The sequence below is a fragment of the Pipistrellus hanaki genome, assembly GCF_964339955.1.
Source record: "Pipistrellus hanaki genome assembly, chromosome: 10".
Taxonomy (NCBI): Eukaryota; Metazoa; Chordata; class Mammalia; order Chiroptera; family Vespertilionidae; genus Pipistrellus; species Pipistrellus hanaki.
Genome location: NC_140512.1, coordinates 20599757 through 20621420, shown reverse-complemented (window position 1 = coordinate 20621420; position 21664 = coordinate 20599757). Strand labels below are relative to the sequence as shown.

Below are 21664 nucleotides of genomic sequence, written 5' to 3'. Positions count from 1 at the left end.
GTAATTCTATAGAGGAAAAAAAGAACATGACATGATGATTGAAACTGGTGAGCATACAGCACAAGTCCTCTGGATGATGGCCCATTAGAAACCTTTGAGCTAGAGGATGGAAGATGAACCTGTAAAGATTCATGAGCCAGATCATCAAAGAGAGTCTTAGGAATCCAGTGAAATGTTTATTTTTTAGATATTCCTTTTAAGATAAAAGACAGGTTGTACCTTCCTACATCAAAGAAAGAGATACACAATTTGGTGAGTCTGTTTGAATTTTGGAAGCAGCATATATGACATTTGAGAATACTGCTCCAAGTAATTTATCAGGTGACTTAGAAGGCTGCCAGGTTGAGTACAGTCCAGAAGAAGACAGAACTCTGGAGGATGTCCAGATTAAGTACTGAGAAACCTGCTAAGAGTTTCACAGAATGAAGAGTTATCCAGAGTTCAGATATATGGCTCCAAACCAATAAAAGAAGTGAAAAAAAATCATTATCATTTTATATTTTGTATAATGATACATATATGTTCTATATAAAAGTTTGTTTTTGCTTATATAGAGTAGGTAATGGAATAACACTAGGAATAACACTAGGGATTGGATTCCTGTTTTATTTTTTTTAAAAAAAGAGAAAGTAAGAATATAACTTACCCTGAACATATTCATAGTTAGCCAGATTCACTGGTGTACTCTGTCATCTTTAGACTAATATTCTAAAATTAAAAAAAATGTAGTATTGTAAATTGAATAGAGAGAAAGACACATCATTTTCTTTATTTTCTGCATGTATGTGACAGCATAAAGAAATGAAAAAAATTTTAAACATTTTGTTAAAAGTGAATTATTCCTAGTTTACTAAAAGGCAGTAAAAACATAATTGTTAATTTGTTCTTTAGACATCTTTATAAACCCGTATACATTGCTTAAGAGTGTGGTCTCTGAAGTCAAATATACATGTCTTCAAATTTTACACTACCACAACTTATGTGATAGTTCACTCATATTTATATGATTTTATATTTATATATTACATACATGCGAATACATACACATATATATGAACTCTTGCTCATAGTCAATATATAGATATATGTATGTTCATATACACATATATATATACACATGTATATATAACTGGAAAGGAAATATTTTTCAGCATAATTTGGGATGATCATTTATATTTATCAATTATATTTTTATTCATTTAATAAATAATTGCTGAGTTTATTCTATATGCTAAGTTCTGTCCTGAAATGAGGAATGGACAAAGCATGTTCCCAACCTAAATGAGCCTACATTTCATTTCCAAGCAAGGAAGAATGATACCAATCCACATCATCATATTTTCTACTCTTAATATAAGTGCTTTTACTCTCCCAAAGAATATTAGAAGTGAATACAAAATATAGAAGCAGAAGTTAGAGATGCTGCCAAAAATTCAATCATGTTCTGCTTAGCCTCAGAGCTCCTCCATCTAATATACTACACCAACAATGTATGCTACCTTGAATGATTGTTTTACACACGTTCAGATATCTGAAGCAAAGAATTCACCAGCCTCAAAATCCCTTTCATCTCTTTACATATCATCAGAACCCAAGCCTTATTCTATTCCTTTCCATGTTACAACAACCATGCAACCTGACCCAAATGCCAGGTGCTCCCTAGTCCACCAGGAGCTCATGGCACAAGGTATGGCCCAGTGCCACACTCTGTCATTCAAAATAATTAAAATCAAAGCATATATTTAACTGTGTCTCTCAAAATATCAAAACAGAGCCAGGTTATAGTTCCTGGCAGTGAGGTGTCATTCCTTAATAACTCATTTTCCCTTTTGCTTTTGCTTTTTAACTCTTCCTTTTTCCACACAAAAATTCTCCCAACATCCTAACTACATAGACCCATCTTTTTCAATTATTTATTGTATATTACACATTTATTAAAGGCCCAATGCAGGAAAATTTGTGCAAGAGTAGGCCTTTCTTCCCCTGGCTGCCACACCAGCAGGCACCTGGGACCTGGGCTGCACTCCACCTGGGCTTCCTCTGATCTAATTAGCATATTCCCCTTTTATTATTATAGATTAGTTATATAGATAACTAGTTTGGGATAAGCCAACGCCTCACAAGAACAGGAAAGATGTTGAATAGGTAATAGTTAAGAAGCACATAAGTATCTAAAGCTTCCACCATTTTCTTGGAAATCAAACACAGTCATTTGTTAATCAAAGATGCTCCATATAAGCCTCATCACTGATTCAAGAAATATTTGAATTTCATTGAATGTTTCCTATTATCATATTAATGAATTTATTAGTAGTAATATTTATTATAATAAATTATCTAAACAATTTTAATATTAGCAGCTTTAGCTCAAAATATCTACTGTCTTTTAAACATGATGTAGTATTATATATTTATATGAGTTCACTGAAGCGCAAGTAAGAATTAAAATTAAGAATAATAGGTTATAAAATCAAATATCTCTGTTATGTTTGTACTAAGTACTGTAAATTTTGAGGGATTACATGCAAATGTAAGTTTTTCTTCATCCAGTAGCTTACCTCTCTATGAAGTGTTTTTAGTCATAAAAATTTAGATCAACTCTAAATTTTAGGCATTCAACTCTAGGAGAAAAAAAAAAATAGCTACTCAGCCTTTCTATTGATATTTTAAAATTTTAGATTACTTGCCAGTAAGACTTTTCATTATGCAAATATATTTCTTTCCAAGAGTTGCCCTAATGTGCCTGCAAGAGTCAATATTAAGCTCTTTTCAGGAAATTCCTTTTAGTGGCATACTTGAAGAGCCTAGGACATGAAAAGTTTGCCTAAGTTTTACAGAATGACTTCCTTTATGTTCCGGCAGTAAGTATTAACCTGGCTGGCAAAGAACCGAGAATCCTTCCTAACTAGGGGGTGGATGGTTTGAAGTTTGGACAGATCCTCCTCAGGAAGCGGAGGTTCTCCTCAAATCTGGCAACTGCATATGCTTCTGCTGGCAGTGTCGCTGTTACTGGCATTTCTGCTGCTGCTGTTCACTCATATTCCTCATGCACATGTGATATTTAACTATATCTTGGCTCATTTTATCCACTCTGGCCATCAGTAACTGTAGTTTCTTTCCCAAATGATTGCTGCTAGTAAGACTGAGCAATTCACAGTTACCTGCTGCAGCTGACTTCTCAAGCTCCTACATTAGTCTGTTGATCAGATGTAAATTTTTAATTAGGATTGGCACCTCAAACATACGGTCAAAGTGGGTTCTTCCCGTTTTTAATGCTTTAGGAGAAAAATCCTTCACTTTACAAACTTCCTCAGTTTGGGAGTTAGTCTGTGTGTGCCTTCAGTGAGAGAGACCCTTGGGCAGTTTTTATAGCGTTATAAATAAGAACCACACACTCTTCAATGGCATGATGGTAACTGAACTGAGAATTCAGGAGCACTTGGATGACAGACAAGCCATGTGGTATGTAAATTGGTACCATATAATATATACTCATATATAATCCATGGGACTAAAATAATCAATATATCTAAGATTATGAATAAGAATAACATAAAAATAGGCATTTATATGTTGATGATATTTTACTTTTACACAATTGGGGAAAAAAAAGGTTTGAGAAAGAAAAAGAAAATTCATTGCATTGAAATCTGGTAGGAAGAGATTATACATCCCTTGGTAGAAATTCCACTGAAGTCATATTTTTTTAAAAAGTTGATTCTCTCCTTTCACAGTGGCAGAGATCCAGACCACTTTTATCTTATTTGGCTGTGGCTTCCGGTCTCATGGTACGAAAGAGCAATCTTTTAGAATTCCTGCCGAGGCCTCAGCCATGACCTCTGCCTTCCATCTATCAGGAGAAGGTGTGGAAGAAAAACATAACTTTGTCCCTTCATGGCATTCTCTAGACAGTGAATTTAGCATTTGCCCTACTTCCTACTGGCCAGAATTTTGTTGCAGGTCAACACCTGTTTGTAAGAAAAGTTGGAAAATATTTACTTTACTCTTGACAGTGCAATTTCAGTTAAAAATTGGGTGGTAATTTACTATGGAAGAGGAGAATGAGTACTGTAGGACAACCAGACTTTTTTACTTTCAAACCAAACTCATTATCATTCTTCATGTCTAGGTTTTCCTCTTGTCATGATTAGTAACCTCATCTTTTTGCTCTTCACTCAGACTCAAAATCTTCTTTGAAATATCTCCTAGAGAGACATTATAGAAAAATGAGAGATTATAAAATCACACAAGTTTGGCCTTGCAGCATAGTCTTCTACTTGCAAGTTCTTATTATTAATATTTTCTAAGTATCTTTTCCCACATTTTCCTCTTTTTAAAAAAAAATAGGAAAAAAGTCATGGTATTTGACTTTGAGATTTATTAACACTTTAATGAAATAATTGGAGTAAAATATTTAGCATTGTGTTTAATGTAAGGTAAATATTCAGTAAAAATGAGTTTATTATGATTCCCTTCTTTTTTTTTAAATGTACTTTATTGATTTTTTACAGAGAGGAAGAGAGAAGGATAGAGAGCCAGAAACATCGATGAGAAAGAATCATTGATCAGCTGCCTCCTACACACCCCCTACTGGGGATGTGCCCGCAACCAAGGTACATGCCCTTGACCAGAATCGAACCTGGGACCTTTCAGTCTGCAGGCCGACGCTCTATCCACTGAGCAAACCCGTTTCGGCATGATTCCCTTCTTTAGTTTACCTCTCCCTTTCCTCTTGTGATCCATATTAAGTCAGTTGCCACATTCTAACAAGTTATTTTAGAAAATACCCACAACTTCTTGTTCTTTTCTATACCCTGTGCTCAACATTATTTCATCAGTACTCCTGTAGCTAGCATACCTAGCCATGTAAACTGACCTTCCTGCCTTTATGTTCTCTTCTGTGAAAGCCATTCAACCTAACATACTAGAATCTTGATTTAAGGTTTGATGGAGTTCTGTCAGAAAGTGATCCAAGGTACGGCTTATAATTACATGCTTGATCCTCTTTTTTTTCAATGTTTTTATTAAGAATTTGGATGAAGACATAAAAAGTACTACACACAGTAGTACTTTATAAAAAGTGACATGACACTGTTCTGGTATCCCGGAATCGGTTCAATAATGACATAGATAGGCTATCTTTGTGTGTAAATTCCTGTAAGTTTCACAATATTGGGTTGATCATATTGCTTAAAAACATTGGCTTCTTGTAATAAAAAATGTATTTTTAGTTTCTTAGGAAGATTTTTACATGTTTTAATAGCAACAGCAGTTTTGTGCTTTAATATGCTTTAAATATTTCACCAAAATTTCCCTTGCCCGGTAATTCTCCCAATGCGACACCTTCATGATTGAGAATCCATTTCATATCCTTAGAAATAGGATTTAGCAGAACTACACCTGATTTCTTAGTGATGGCTAGTTTTGTTGTATAGTGATAATCTGTAAGTATATGGATGTTTGAAAAACCAGTGTTTTAAAATGTCATACAAATTATCAACATATTGTATGGTAAAAATGTCTCCTTTGTCCATCAGAATATATAGAACGGACATATTCACCAAGTTCCCCATGGCTCTCATTTACCAAGAAGTCTCCTTGTTTTAACAGATCTGTGCTTCTATTCTTGGAATTGCACCACGGCACCACTCCTGTTCTGCCTGGGCTTCTCACTTACAGGGAATGAAACACAGAATGTTGAAAAGCCCAATGCAGATTTTGGAGACTTAATTATTCCAGAAATTGAATGACAAATAGCCGAAACCGGTTTGGCTCAATGGATAGAGAGTCGACCTGCGGACTGAAAGGTCCCGGGTTCGATTCCGCTCAAAGGGCATGTACCTTGGTTGCAGGCACATCCCCAGTAGGGGGTGTGCAAGAGGCAGCTGATCCGATGATTCTCTCTCATCGATGTTTCTAACTCTCTATCCCTCTCTCTTCCTCTCTGTAAAAAATCAATAAAATATATTTAAAAGAAAAAAAAGAAATTGAATGATAAATAGACTCAAATTTAAATAGCATCTCCTTCCTTTCAATAAATGTACCTGATCATGCATCTTATTCATAATTTATTACCAGAGGTGGCTCTTTTCCATCATTTTATTGAATTATTTACTCTAGTAATTCTTTCTGTGCTGTAAATTTGGCCTCTGCACCTCAGCTGCTACAATGACTATTTCAGCTGTTTAAGTGTCTCTTTATGGCTCATCAGAAGCACAGTATCAGTCCTGGCCATGTTGCTCAGTTGGGTGGAACATCATCCTGTACATCCCAAGATTGCAGGTTTCATTCCCTATCAGGGCACACACCTATATGCGGGCCTCTCCAGAAGGTGTAGCTCTCTCTCCCTCTCTCTTCCCCTCCCTCTAAAATCAATAAGCATATCTATCCTTGGAGGAGGATAAAAAAAAATAAAGAAAGAAGCACAATATCACACTTCTTTACATAGGGCTTAGAAGAACCCTTAATTCTTTTCTCTAGCTCCAGGACAGCCTTCTTCCTCGTTTAAATGCATCTGCTGTTCTGCATAAGTTCCTCTGCTGAAGTTCTCAGCATTACTTGCAAACTTTGTGCTGTTAAATTACTCCACATAATTTTATTTGCCTAAAGATTTTTATTTTTTTTCTAGTATGGCAGTATTAAACTCAATTTCTTGCTCTTGAGCAGCTGATGTTTTGTATTTATTGTATCCTGTGGTATGGTCTACCTACTCAAACCAACATTTGAATCTCTTTATGAACATTCACTATTTCCTCTGTAACAAGACAAGTTATATGGCTGTATTAATAAAAAATGCCAGTTAGTGCTTTTATAATTTATGCTTGCATCTTGTGTAAGGTGTTCATAAGTAGAGAAAGTATGGTGTCATAATACTGATTCTGATGAAATTGTGCCACTTTCAATGCCAATACCTACTTAACTAGGCAATGCATGTGGTTTTGTAGTAATGTTTCTTGGCCTTTTCAGTTTCTTTCCCTTTAGCTAACGCTTCTTTATATTTCTCTTTGGCAGAATTAATTTCTTTTATTAATTGTCTATAGCTAGCTAGATTTTAATTTATCTGCTTCTGTATTTGATCATCTCTACCTCTATCTGCAGATGAAACATATATAACATTTCTTCACCTGCTGCTTATCTTTGATAATCATGCGAGAGACTGTGTAAAGGTCTAGAATTAAGGCCCTCTGTATGTGTCTACGTTTTTCTACCAAATTGTTACATCCACTGAATCATAAGTCAAGACATTAAATACATTGCTGACATAATTTATTTGGCTAGTACTTACCTTATCAATTTGATTACAAAGGTACTGTAAAGTAGATGCATATTTTTTTTTATCACTTTTTATCCTCAGGGCCATACATTTCTTTAATGTTCCCATAACCATAATTCCAAGTCTTGCAATTTTAACACAGCTTCATGTTAATTCTTCAGGTCACTCCCAAACCTCAGTGTTCAATAACACTGTCTTATGCTCCATACTACATAAGTGAGTCTTCTAATCAGCACATGTCTCACTACTATTCATTTCTGGCCATATCTTAGCCAAAGTAGCATGTCCATGTTGAAGGATTACACATGAGGAATGAGAAAGAAATTTGATAAAACACTCAGTGAAGCCTCACAGGAATGATCATAAGTCTAACCAGCAAACGTGAGCTGGAACCTGACAAACTGAAGCACTTCATACACTGGAGCCAGTTGTCACCACCCAAATTTCTCCTCCTTCTCCTGCTCTTTCTCCTTCTTCTCCTCCATTTCTTCTTCTCCTTTCCTTCTCCTTCTCCTTCTCCTTCTCCTTCTCCTTCTCCTTCTCCTTCTCCTTCTCTTTCTCTTTCTCTTTCTCTTTCTCCTTCCTTGTTAATTAATCTTCTTCTTCTTCTTCTTCTTCTTCTTCTTCTTCTTCTTCTTCTTCTTCTTCTTCTTCTTCTTCTTCTTCTTCTTCTTTCTTCTTCTCCTCCTCCTCCTCCTCCTCCTCCTCCTCCTCCTCCTCCTCCTCCCCCTCTTCCTCCTCCTCCTCTTCCTCCTCCTCCTCCTCCTCCTCCTCCTCCTCCTCCTCCTCCTCCTCCTCCTCCTCCTCCTTCTTCTTCTTCTTCTTCTTCTTCTTCTTCTTCTTTTTTCTTTTTCTTCTCATGGTGGATGGGATGTGGCTCTCATACTAGCTCAATTTTGGTTTGAGTCAATTGTAGTAAATTGCTGTATATAGGTTGGTTTTTGCTTACTAGATTATAAGCTCCATGTGAGCTTAATGCATGCCTCGCTCATATATGTATATAATATAAACAACTCAAAAAAAAAAAAAAAAAAAAAGACACTCACTCAGAGACTAAGCCCTAATATTTTAGTTAGGTAAAGCTACTATAACATTTTACCAGAGACTGGGTAGCTGAATTAACAGTTTATTTCTCACAGTCTAGAGCCTGGAAGTCTGAGATTAGGTGTCAGGATGGTTAAGTTCTTGGTGAGGTCCTGAAATAAACCTTCTTGGGGAGAAAGAGCTCAGGTCTCGTCATCTTATAAGGGCGTTAATTCCATGCTGGGGCTCTGCCCTCAGATCTCATCTAAACCTAGGGACCTCACCAAGACCCCATCTCCAAATATCGTTACAGTGGGGATTAAGGCTTTAACATATAAACATTTGGAAGACATATTCAGTCCATAATACCTAATATCTTGCATAATTATTTAAAAACAGAGATATCTATCTAGCACATGTTGCCCATGAGTTAAATTAATTTTATAAGGAATTAGTGAAAAAAATAACATAAATATACAAAAATAAAAATAAAACACTAAAAGGAAATAGTCTTAACTTTAGAAACTAGTGAAAATTTTTCAGAAGAAAAAAAAAAATGTTCAACCAGGCCAGAATGGCTCAGTTGGTTAAGTATGTCATCCAGTGCACAGAAATATTGCCAGTTTGATTCCTGCTCAGGGTATATGCCTGACTAGTGGGTCTGATCCCCAGTTGGGGAGCATATGGAAGGCAACCAATTGATGTTTCTTTCTCACATTGATATGTTTCTTTTTGTCTCTCCCTTACTTGCTCTAAGGTTGTAAAAAAGAAAATTAAAAATTTCCATAAACTATTGACAATTTTATAGATAAATGAAGATATCTGTTGATAGCATCATTCCCTATCAGACCATTTTTACACCCAAAAAGTATCTATTAATATTTTAATCTGATTGTAAAGTATATGAATACCTAACCACTATACTATATACCTAAAACTAATAAAAATAATATTAAATGTAAAGTATAATTAATTTTTTTAAAAAATACATTGTTTCTGAATTTTTAGATAAGGGAAATCGACAGTCACTTATCCCCAAATTCCATAAGCACACATATCACATTACAAACATGTGCATATCATGGGACTCTGAGTCATGAGAGAATTAGTGGTCATAAGATTAAGTAAATTGAACAAAACAAAAATATCATTACAGATGAGGAAGTTGGCCAGATGAAGAAATATAGATAATAAAGGAATAAATTACTAAATATATAAGAATGAATTTGGTCTCATAAATGAATAGTCATTGAGAAATGAGTATCTAGAAGTTACATTAGAACTTACCACATAGTTTTACAATATGGAAAGTCTTTCTAACTTAGTTTTATAAATGTCTTACTTCACACTAAATGTTTATTCATCTGCAACAAATAATGTTGAGCCCTTTAATTATTTCCATTAGAAATGCTATGTGATCAATTCATTCAGGATTTGTTGCCCAGAGATGGTAAAAGCAAGAAAAACAGATACGTTAGTATATTATAGAGTAGTGTTGATTTTATTCTTATAAATTATAAGTGCTTCATCTCCTGATAGATTACTTAGCACATGTAAAGCATTCAAAGTAATCATTTAAGAATAGAATCTTGAGAAATAAACAGTCCCGATTTCCATAGCAATCCAGTCTCTATAGGAGAAATTGTCATTGACTTACTCTTGCAGAAAAAAATCAGGAAAAGTTATCTCTAGGTCATTAGGATGAAGGCTAATGCTATGAGAACAGGAAGAGTTACCAAAGGTTTGCTTATATTCCTAATTGAAAGGCAGGAAATAGCAAGATGACTTTTCCTCTTGATTTTTATTCCAGTGATTACATGTTGACCAGTTGTTAATTAAAGGACTGAAGGAGAACAGATCCAAGATGGTTGTGTAGGTAAACACACCTTAACTGCTGCCATGCACAACAATTCCAAAACTACAACTAAAAGACAAAACATCTATCACCCAGAACCACGGGAACACTGGCTGAGTGGAAGCTCTACAACTAGACTGAAAGAGAAAGGAGCATTTCACAAGAGCTGAGAAATTGAGATACGGAGGCACACATGCGATACGGGCTGGCAGCAAATCCTGGCTAGCAGAGGGTGTTGCTTTCGTCATCCCGAAAAGCTCCCAATCTCTCTGAAATCCAGTTTCTGGGGAGAAGCTGTACTGTCTGCCATTGGGTCAGAAAGTGAGGGTTGCTTGCTTACAGAGCTGCACGCAAGAATAATTGTTTGCTGTCCTGGGGCATGAGATGCGGGGACTGTCAAAGAGGCAGAGATGGCTGACGTCCTAGCCTAGGGATGTTCTGAGACTCTGCCCCGCACAATCTACAAACACATCCAAGCTCCAAGCAGTGGCTTCTCTATTGCTGTTTAACCTAGCAAACTTGCAACCTGGTGCAGACAGCTCCAAAGCCTCCAAGTTCCAAGCAGGGAGGAGAAGACTGTGGTTCTCACTGTAGCTCCTGCAGGATGGCCTCAGACAGTAGCTGAACTGTACCCCATTGGAGATCCAGAAGTCAGTGTACCTAGTGGTCAGTGTGAGACATCCGATTTCAACTCCTTACATCCATAAGTGACACATTCAGGAAGCAGACTCAGTGAGCATCAAAGCCCCACTGAAAAAGACCTGCACCATAAGTGTGTCTTTATAGCGCAGCAGTTCTTCCATTATAGAACTGCTTAACTTAGAGACCCTATATCTGTACTATAAAAGATGAAAATTAATACTCAAAGTACTTTTTCCAAAAAATTTTCCAATTTATACATTCTTGCCTCAAACATTTACTTTTTCCATCTGGTTTCACTCTTACAAAGATTTAAGATGCACAAAGAAGTACAATATTTTTCTGTCAACTGTTTTGAGGAGAGATAAGCATTCTTTCTCATGGCAACCATATAATGTTTGATCCTGAGCACCTTATACACACATAAAAACATAATTGGTGTTTCATTTCTTCAATGCAAATTTACACAATTTCTTAAGAAGAGCCTATTGTAATCTCTTAATGAGGTATTCCTAACCACCTATAAAAATTAGAAACTTGTTTGGTTTGGCTCAGTGGAGAGAACATTGGCCCAAGGACTGGAGAGTGTCCGGGTTCAATTCCAGTCAAGGGCACGTATTACATACTTCATACTTTGGTTGCAGGACTCGAGTCCTGGCCCGAGTCAGGGAGTGTGTAGGAGATAACTAATCGGTGTGAGTCATCAAAGTTTCTATCTCTCTGTCTCTCACTCTTTTCCACTCTCTCTAAAAAATCAATGAAAAAACATTCTCAGGTAATGGTTAACAACAACAAATTTTCAAATTCAAATTTTGGGACTAAATAAACTTAACATTGTGTCATAGCTACTGAGAACTCAAGGGGGATGGGGGGAAGCTTTCTGGTTTTCACCATGGCAGATTGGATGGTTTGAAGATAAAGGATGGAATAGGTGGAGGGAAAATGGGCAGGAGAACCAGAAAGCAAACAAATATAAAACAGACACAGAAAAGAGGACTAGAACCCAGTAAGTACAAAATAGAGTGAAAAACCCTACTTAAAGAGCACTGTTGAGTTGAGTGCTTTTCCAGTAAGCAAGATAGACTTTTCATAACTGAGCACATGTTTATTACTGAGGCCCAGTCCTCCCTCATACTTAGGTTGTATATATACTGGGAGATGGTATGTGGAGAGGGAATATTGGAGAAACAAGAGCATCAGCTTACACACTTGGGCTTCAGAGTTGGAAATTCTGGCTTCTTTGTGAAACTAGGCAAGCTAGTTTAAACTCCTAAGTTTCAATCTTCTCAATTTAAATAATAGTTTTATAGGACAATCCTATTAAATAAGATAGTAATATAAATATATTATGTATCATCCTAATATATAAAAGTCAGGGGCCGTAATGACTGCAACAACCGGACAGAGAACTGAACAGCAGGCTGCATGCGACAACCAGGCTGGAGGGGGTGGGGGTGGGGGTAGTTGGAGGCTCCAAAGTAAAAACACTTGTCCTTTACTTGGTAAAAAATACCTGTCTCTCTCTGATGATGAGTGATATTGAGTATTTTTCATATATCTATTGGCCATCTGTCTGTCCTCTTTAGAGAAGTGTTTATTTGGGTCATTTGCCCATTTTTTAATTGATTGATTGTCTTACTTTTGTTGAGTGGTATTAAGTTCTTTATATATTTTGGAAATTCACTCCTTATCAGATGCATCATTGGAAAATATGTTTTCCCATAAAGTGGGCTCGCTTTTCATTTCAGAAGTGGATTCTTTTGCTGTGCAGATGCTTTTTAGTTTGATGTAGTTCCATTTGTTTCGTTTTTCCTTTGTTTCTCTTGCCCTAGGAAAGTGGTCGGCAAACTCATTAGTCAACAGAGCCAAATATCAACAATACAACAATTGAATTTTTTTTTGAGAGCCAAATTGTTTAAACTTAAACTTCTTCTAACACCTCTTCTTCAAAATAAGCTCACCCAGGCCATGGTATTTTGTGGAAGAGCCACACTGAAGGGGCCAAAGAGCCACATGTGGCTCGCGAGCCACAGTTTGCCGACCCCGGCCCTAGGAGAAGTTTTGAGATTTTTCTGCCTGTGTTTTCTTCTAGGTTTTTATGGTTTAGTGACTTACATTTAAGTATTTTATCCATTTTGAATTTATTTTTGTGTATGGTGTAAATCAGTACACTAGTTTCATTTTTTTTAAACTTATCTATCCAATATTCCCAACACTATTTATTAAAGATACTGTCTTTATTCCATTGCATACTGTTGCCTCCTTTCATACCTGACAAAATGGCTATCATCAATAAATCAACAAACAGCAAGTGCTGGTGCGGATGTGGAGAAAAAGGAATCCTAGTGCACTTTCGGTGGGAATGCATAATGGTGTTGCTACTGTGAAAAACAATACAGAATTCCCTAAAATTAAAAAATGAAACTGATTTTTGACCCAGAAATCCCATTTCTTGAAATATATCTTGAAACACCAGTCAGAAAGAATATACACACCCCCATGGTCACAGCGGCATTATTTACAATAGCTAAGGTCTAGAAATAACCCAAGTACCCAACAGTAGGTGAGTACAGTAGATAAAAAAATCTGTGGTGCATTTATTTTCAGAATAAAATACTACGTTACTGTTTAAAAGAAAGATATTTTACTCTTTGCAACAAAATATATGGAACTGGAGTTAAGTGAAATAAGCTAGTCAGTGAAAGATAAATATCATATGATCTCATTAACTTGTGGAATCTCATAAACATAACAGACTGCTGAACAAAATATATCCACAAGCATGGAACAGATTAACAGATCTCTGAGTGGGGGGGGAGGAGGCAGGAAGAAATTAAACAAAGAGCTTACATCCATATATGCATAGTCCATGGACACAGACAGTAGTGTGGTAAAGGCCTGGGGTGGGACCGGGTCTAGGGGAAAATAGGGGACAATAGAAAACAAACTTAAGAAAATAAATTTACCTGCCAAGTTTTCTTAGGAGTCAACCTAATTTAAAATTTGCAGTTCAAGGCAGCCATCTGGAACTTGACTACCACTGGGGAAAGGAAGGAGATCACTTCCATTGTACAATGGAGATAAAAAGTGTTTATTTCCTCTCCTGCTGATTAAATTTTAAAGGGAAAGGTTAAAATGGAGACTATGAAAGCAGAACTTTTGTCCCATATGTTCTCATTGCCTACTCATGTAAATTTGAAAGCACTGTGTGAACCAGCAGCTCCTAAGACTGCTAATAGCAGGAACTGAAACAATCTAAAATTAGACGTTAATGGGGAAAATCTCAGGGGACTCTAAAACATGTTTTTTTGTTTGTTATCTTTTGTGTTATTAAGTAAATGTTGTAAATCATAGGTCAAATGTTTTGACATGCTTCCAAACGTCAATTCCCTCTTACACTGAGCACAAATACCAAGAGAAACACTCACAATGTAATGAGAAATTCGTTATATTAAACAAACAAAAGTCACAACTATCAAGACAAAGTTGAGCTGTAGAACTATGTAAGGGGGAGATAAAAACAGCACTTGAGAAATTAATGAAAAATGTCCATTTACCAGAGGCCCGGTGCACAAAATTTGTGCATAGGGATATGTGTGTGTGTCTCTCAGCACAGCCTGCACCCTATCCAATCTGGGACCCCTCAAGGGATGTTTGATTGCCTGTTTAGGATTGGGCCTAAATGGGCAGTTGGACATCCCTCTCACAATCCAGGACTGCTGGCTTCCAACTGCTAGCCTTCCTGCCTGCCTAATTATCTCCTAACCACTTCCCTGCCAGCCTGATTGATACCCAACTGCTCTCCCCTGCCTGCCTGGTTGCCCCCAACTGCCCTCCCCTGCAGGATGGACATCCCTAACTGCCTTTCCTTGACAGCCTGGTTATCCCTAACTGCCCTCCCCTGCAGGCATGAATCCCATCCCAACTGTCCTCCTCTGCAGGCCTGGTCACCCCCAACTGCCCTCTCCTGCAGGCATGCCCCCCCCCCCCCCCGCCACTGTTTCCCCTGCAGGCCTAATTGCCCCTAACTCCCCTTCTCTGCCAGCCCAGTCATCCCTAACTGTCCTCCTTTGCAGGCCCGATTGCCCCCAACTGCCCTCCCTTGCAGGCCTGGCCCCTCCCAACTGCCCTCCTTTGCTGGCCATCTTGTGGTAACCATCTTATGTCCACATCTTTGACTACATGGAGGCGGCATCTTGTGTGTTGGAGTGATGGTCTATTTACATATTACCTCTATTATATAGGATACTGTGTCATTTTAAGAGAGAAAAAGAATGATAGTGAGAGATAGAAGATAGAGAATGAGATAAGAGAGAGTGAAAGAGGCAGGAGAGAGGGGGGGGGAACTAGGATTAAACTAAAAATCTAGCCCTGGCCATGTGACTTAGTTGGTTGGGCATTTTCCTGTACACCAAAAGTTTACTGATTCAGTTCCTGGTCAAGTTGCAGGCTCATTCCAGAAATTGTGCAGGAAGAAGCCAATTGATATTTCTCCCATATCAATGTTTCTCTTTCTCTCTCTCTCTTTCTTTGAGAGAGAGAAAGAGAAAGAGAAAATGCCCAACCATTGAGAGAGAGAAAGAGAAAGAGAAAATGCCCAACCAACTAAGTCACATGGCCAGGGCTAGATTTTTAGTTTAATCCTAGTTCCCCCCTCTCTCTCTCCTGCCTCTTTCACTCTCTCTTATCTCATTCTCTATCTTCTATCTCTCACTATCATTCTTTTTCTCTCTTAAAATGACACAGTATCCTATATAATAGAGGTAATATGTAAATAGACCATCACTCCAACACACAAGATGCCGCCTCCATGTAGTCAAGGAGGTTAGGGATGACTGGGCTGGCAGAGAAATATATATATATATATATATATATATATATATATATATATATTTTCCCCTTCCTCTCTCTCTAAAATATATATATGATAATAAGAAGGTAATATTCTAATTACATTGGCAGACCTTCCAGTCATCCTTCCAGACAAAACCATGGTAATCTGACCGAGGCAGAGGTGGTTAGGGGTGTTCAGGCTGGCAGGGGAGGAATCAGGTGAGCGGTTAGGAGCCAGCAGTCTCAGATAGCAAGATGGATGTCTAATTGCCAGTCTAATTGTGGGGTCCCAGATTGGATAGGGTGCAGGCTTGACTGAGGGACACTCCCACCCCCCATGCATGAATTTCATGCACCAGGCCACTAATATATATAAAACAATATATTTAAAACATAAAACACTAAGAATCTAAACCAGTCTTTACATATAGAGGGGACCCCTTGCCTTCAATCATAAACTCAACCCTGACTTGCCAGCAATTCAATAAAATTTTTAAATTTACCAGAATTTTAGTAAATGCCAGTGAATGGTCCTGCCACTGACAATTTTATTAGCTACAAGGGGAGAGAGATAATACATTAAAAAATAAATCTGTGCAGAAATGGCTTAGAAAAGTTATTAATTTGACAAACTTCATTCGGAACTTCAGATAGAGATGACAAAGACAGACACTAACATAAAAATTTTAATAAAATAAGATTAAAATAAAGAATATGTAATGTGTGATTGAAAGTAATGGGAGTTAAATGGAGTGAAGAGATGGTGATAGGTACCACACTGAAGTGATGAGCTGATTTAAAGGGCCTTGTTTGCCAGGCCAAGGAATTCAGACTTTATTATCTAGTCAGAATCTCAATTAATAGGGTCTCAGAAATTTAAATTTTAATAAGATTTTAGGATATCTCACACTAAATTTTCTGGTCCAATCAGAAAAAAATAAACTTTTGGCTATTATCAGAGATCATTAGCATGGCTGATATATTTTTCCAATATAATATAGCATTATTATTTTTTCATATTCTTAGAATTATGCATTATTAAATTTATATCAGTGGCTTTTCTTTTTTTTCTTTTCTTAATTTTTGTTTTGTTTTGTTGTTTTTTGCTTTGCATTGGCTAAGATTGCTTTAATAAAAAATGACTGACAATAACAAATGTTGGGGAGGATGTGGAAAATTGGAACCCACATACATTGCTAATGGGAATGTAAAATGGATTGGCCACTTTGAAAATCAATTTGACAGTTCCCTCAAAATTTTAAGTATAGAATTATCCTTTGATCCGGTTATTTCACTCCAAGATATATACCCAAGAGGACTGAAAACATACATCCACACTAATATTCAAAGTGTTATTATTCAAAATAGCCAAAAAGTGGAAACAACCATTAATTGATGAGTGTCCATCAACTAATGAATGGATAAACAAAATGTGCTACATTCCAAAATGGAGTACTATTCAGTCATAAAAAAGGAAAGAAGCATTGATACACACTAAAAGAAAAGAAGAACATGAATGAACCTTAAAAACGCTCTATTAACGAAAAGAAGCCAGACACAAAAATCGACAAATTGTATGATTCCATTTATATGAAACTAGAGGCCTGATGCATGAAATTCATACATGGGGCTCAGCCCTCGCAGCCCTGGCTTCGTCCAGAAGGTCGTCCGGTGATATGCTAATGTCAGGTCTAATTAGCATATCACACTTTTATTATAGTAGATGTCCAGAAAAAGCAAATTTGTAGAGACAGAAAGTAGATTCGTGATTTCTGGAGGCTTCGCTGGTAATGTCGATGTCAAGTCAGATGCTGAACATTTTGTCATGAACTTCCAAATCAAGATCTAGGTCTCCATAAAATAGAAACATGGAATAGTGACACCAGAAGCTAGCACTCTCCTCAGAGATCCCCGCTGGGACAGGAAGGAAGAAAATCTTGGAGTCTTGCACTTACATCCCTTAATCATACACACCCATGCCCCACAAAGCAGTAAATCACCGCCTTTCAATGTGTCACCATGATCCACACCTGAACATGCTGGGTGTCAATGTAACCTCCCTAGAGTACTGTTGCTGCTGGCGCTGTGCAGCTCGGTCCAGGGACTGGAGAGCGGATCCCCACCTGGACACCTCCTCAGACCCAGATTTGCCTGAACCTTGATCCGTGATGGCAAGGCTGTGGATGGCCCCACGTTCCTCTGACTCTGGAGCCAAGCCCTCCTCTCCTGCTTCCTTCCCTACGCCATTGCCTAGTCCCTTTTTCTCTTTCCTTTATTAAAAAAATTTAATGTTGACATAATTATGTTCCCATTAAGTATGTCAGTGGTTTTTCAATTGAAACACAAAAATGCCATTTTTATAGGTAAAAAAATGTGTAATTATCAGGATTTATCTATAATTCCACTTATCTACTAAAAATTCACAAAGATCCAAAGGAAAATGTAAAACGTTTTAGGTTGTTTAGGAAAGGGCTAGCAAACTAGCTGAATTAGGAAGGTTTAGGAAATAAAAAAGGTCCACGGGAGAGGAATGCAGGGATGGGGACTTGAAGACGCCAGGGTGCTTATCTTACTTGTACAGAGGATGGAGAAATGCCTTAGGAGGGAAGGGTCCAGGCAGATGGAAACATTTCTGCCCTGAGCAATTCAAACAGCCTTAAACCAAGGACAGAGGTACCTCTGGCCTGAGCAATTAAAGTGACCATAAGTTAGATCAAAAGTAGCCCTGACCTGAGCAGCTGGGAGAGCGGTAAGATAAACATCCCCAGGCCAGCACAATTGAGAGAAAGCTACAAGATAAAATCGAAAGTGACTCCAGCCTAAACAGATAAGATGACCAAACAGAGGAAAAGTGCAGATGGGGGGGTCACGGGAGCTGATTACAGGGCTAAGATCTCCAGCCTATTTAATGCCTTAAGACAAAGAAAGCTGCGGTCACCCTTCTTCAGGGAATGTCTCTGTCCCTCCAGGAGGGAAGAGTTTTGGGATTAGGAACTTAGAGGACACATTCCTTAGGTGACCCCTCTGCCCCCTGTGCCAAGGGAAGCAGAGTTTTAGGTTTCAGAATTCAGGATTAAGGTTTTAGAAGTAGTATTTGCTTGCAATAAAGTTGCTGTTCTTTTCACCTTTTCACCTACCACCTTTTGTCCGTGGCTTCATTCTTCGAATCCATCTGGACAAGGACCCAGGAAAGAAATCATCCTGCTCAGTAAAATAAACCAAATCACTTATATATCTTAAATCTTATTATTAAACATAAAAACTCTGTCACAAGCATGTCAAAAACAAGTCTTACTGCATATACATGTGTCCCGCAAATACCAATTGAGAGTCTAATATGCCAGGCTAGAGACACCACAGTGAAGAAAGGAAAATTTTTGTTCTCTGAGACTCTAAGATAGGGGTGTCGAACTCAATCAGAGAAGGGGCCAAAATCTAAAATCCAACCTAAATCGCGGGCCGGATGGTTTACTGAACAGTCATAAACTGACAATGTCATAAACTGACAGCGGAGTGCAGTGATGACAGCGCGGTGCGGGCCACATTGCAAGGCCTGGCGGGCTGGATTTGGCCCACGGGCCTTGTGTTTGACACATGTGCTCTAAGACTTAGAGGTTATATTAATAATTCTAACAAGCCTTTTAAAGTTACCTTAGAACTAGGCTTGAAGTAGGAAAACTGGATTCTAATTTTATCTTGGTCCTACACTAATTGAATTATTTTGAAGAAAATAAAAGGTCTCTAACCCATAACATAAAAAATTATTATATTGTTGACAGTATTACAGATCTCTCCCCCATGTCTCCTTTTGTTCCCTCTACTGAATTTTTTTAGACTTCAAAAAAATGTTTTTTATATAATCTCTACATATCACCTAGCCATAAGACTTCAAGCTTCTGTTTTTCCCAGATATTATAAACTTTTCTTAGGTATGCCAATCATTTGTTAATATCTGACTTAAAATACATTTAATTTGAATTTTGCTCAATTTCTTTAAAGTAGGAGTTCTGTTTTGTTTATTGCTTCATTTTAACTATCATTTTATTTGTACCTCTGACATGTGTATTTTTCCTTCTTTAATTTCTTATTATTCATAGAGTCATAGAACTAGTTAGAGACAGGACAAAGCATTGACCTAAAGGACAGCAGATTCTGGATTTTTCCTCTTGAAACCCTTATAGAAAAAAGATAAAGGACCACTAGAAAGCAGCCTATATTCCCTCTAAGAAACATAGCATGACCTGAGCAAACTGTGCTTACTTAGGGCCCAATGTTTCCAAAATACAAAGGAAAGACAAAACAAACAAAACAACACACAAAATATTTATAAGGGCAAACTAGTTTTATATAATTATTTCTCTTAAATTTGAGACATTTACCTACTTTATTCCATTTTACGTATTTATTTATTTTTTTAATTTTATTGGTCACATTGGTTAATAGACTCATATAGGTTCAAGTGTGCATTTCTGTGGTACATGATCAGTATATTACTCTGTGTGCTCACCACCCAAAGTCAGATCATCTCTGTCACCATATTTTTGGCCTCTTTTATCCTTTCACTTAGCATAATCCTACCCACTGTGGATGAAAAGGGGCTAGATGCTAACCTGGTTTACTCGGGGAAGGCCTGAGTGACAGCCTTGCAAATTCAAGAGACCTCAACGAACCACAAAGAATGGTCTGAAATTAAAACCTTTAGTTAAAAAGCAGTTTATAGTGGATAGTCACGTCCTAAGCCAGCATTTTCCCTAACAAAGATCAACTTCCATCTTTACTGAGCCTATTATATCTTTGCATCTAAGATAACAGATCTGTGGCATGCCAAGCTAACTTGTAACTTCCCTTTTTCTGTCCCCCCGCCGGCTTCCCCCATCCAGGGCACAACCAGGGCACCCTGACACCAGGACAGGGATCACAAATTCCTTCATTGTTATTGTTATCATGTTAATTGTCGATTGTTAACTACCCTGTACCCACCTCTGTAAAAGAAGCATGTGTCTACCACTTTACTTTTATCCAATCCCAGAGGTTCCCCCCCTTCCCTTTGGTTTATCCTGCTCCCTAATATATCACCAATAGATTTCATGTAGCCCCCTTAGTTCTCCATTTTTTATGGTAATTTATAAAAATAGGTGAAAAACCACCATTTTCCAGAGCATTATCCTAATACATTGAGATTCTGCTTCCTGGCAACTGTCGACAGTTTGGCTCAATCAAACTCACAAGATTCTTTACAGGTTTGAATGTCTTCTTGCATGAACACCACTCACCCCCTTCCCTCTGGTAACCGCCATACTGTTCTCTGCCTCTATGAGTTTCAGTTTTATATCCCACATAAGTGTTTTTGGCTTTTTCTGACTGATTTATTTTGCTTCGCATAATATTCTCAAAGTCAAATGGCGATATTTCATCTTTTCTTAGAGCTCAGTCTAACTTAAATGTTAGCCTCAGAACCATAAAAACCCTAGAGGAAAGCATAGGAAGTAAAATCTTAACATTTCTCATGGAAACTTTTTTCTAATCTATTACTTTGAGCAAGGGAAACAAAAGAAAAGAAATAAACAACCCCCCCTAACCCCCCCCCCCCAATCAAACTGAAAAGGTTTTGCACAGCAAAGGAAGCCATCAATAAAATGAAAAGACAACCCACTGAATGGGAGGACATATTAACTGATTCATCTGATAAGGGCTTACTATCCAAAATTTATATGGAACTTGTAAAACCCAACACCAAAACAAACTATCCACTTAAGAAATGGACAAAGGACCTGAATGAACAGTTCTCCAAAGAGAACATAAACCTAGCTCATACACATATGAAAAGATGCTCAGCATCACTAATCATTAGAGAAATGCACAATGAACCGTTACCTCACACCTATCAGAAAGGCTACCATCAATCAATCAACAAACAACAAGTGTTGGCAAGGATGTGGAGAAAAGTGAACTCTACTGCACTCTTGTACCTACTGTGGGAAGTAGTATGGCATTTCCTAAAAAAATTAAAAATGGAATTGCCTTATGACCTAGAAATTCCA

At 37.4% G+C, this 21664-nt stretch overlaps 1 pseudogene across 1 annotated transcript; it reads right to left on the bottom strand.

Annotated features, from left to right (window-relative positions):
• Positions 1–6919: 6919 nt before the first annotated feature.
• On the bottom strand, positions 6920–18795 carry LOC311629339 (tyrosine-protein kinase Fer-like; annotated as a pseudogene). Its single transcript has 3 exons — positions 18761–18795; positions 17654–17893; positions 6920–7447 (listed from the first exon to the last, which is right to left on the bottom strand). The product of its transcript is annotated as a tyrosine-protein kinase Fer-like (transcript).
• Positions 18796–21664: the final 2869 nt, after the last annotated feature.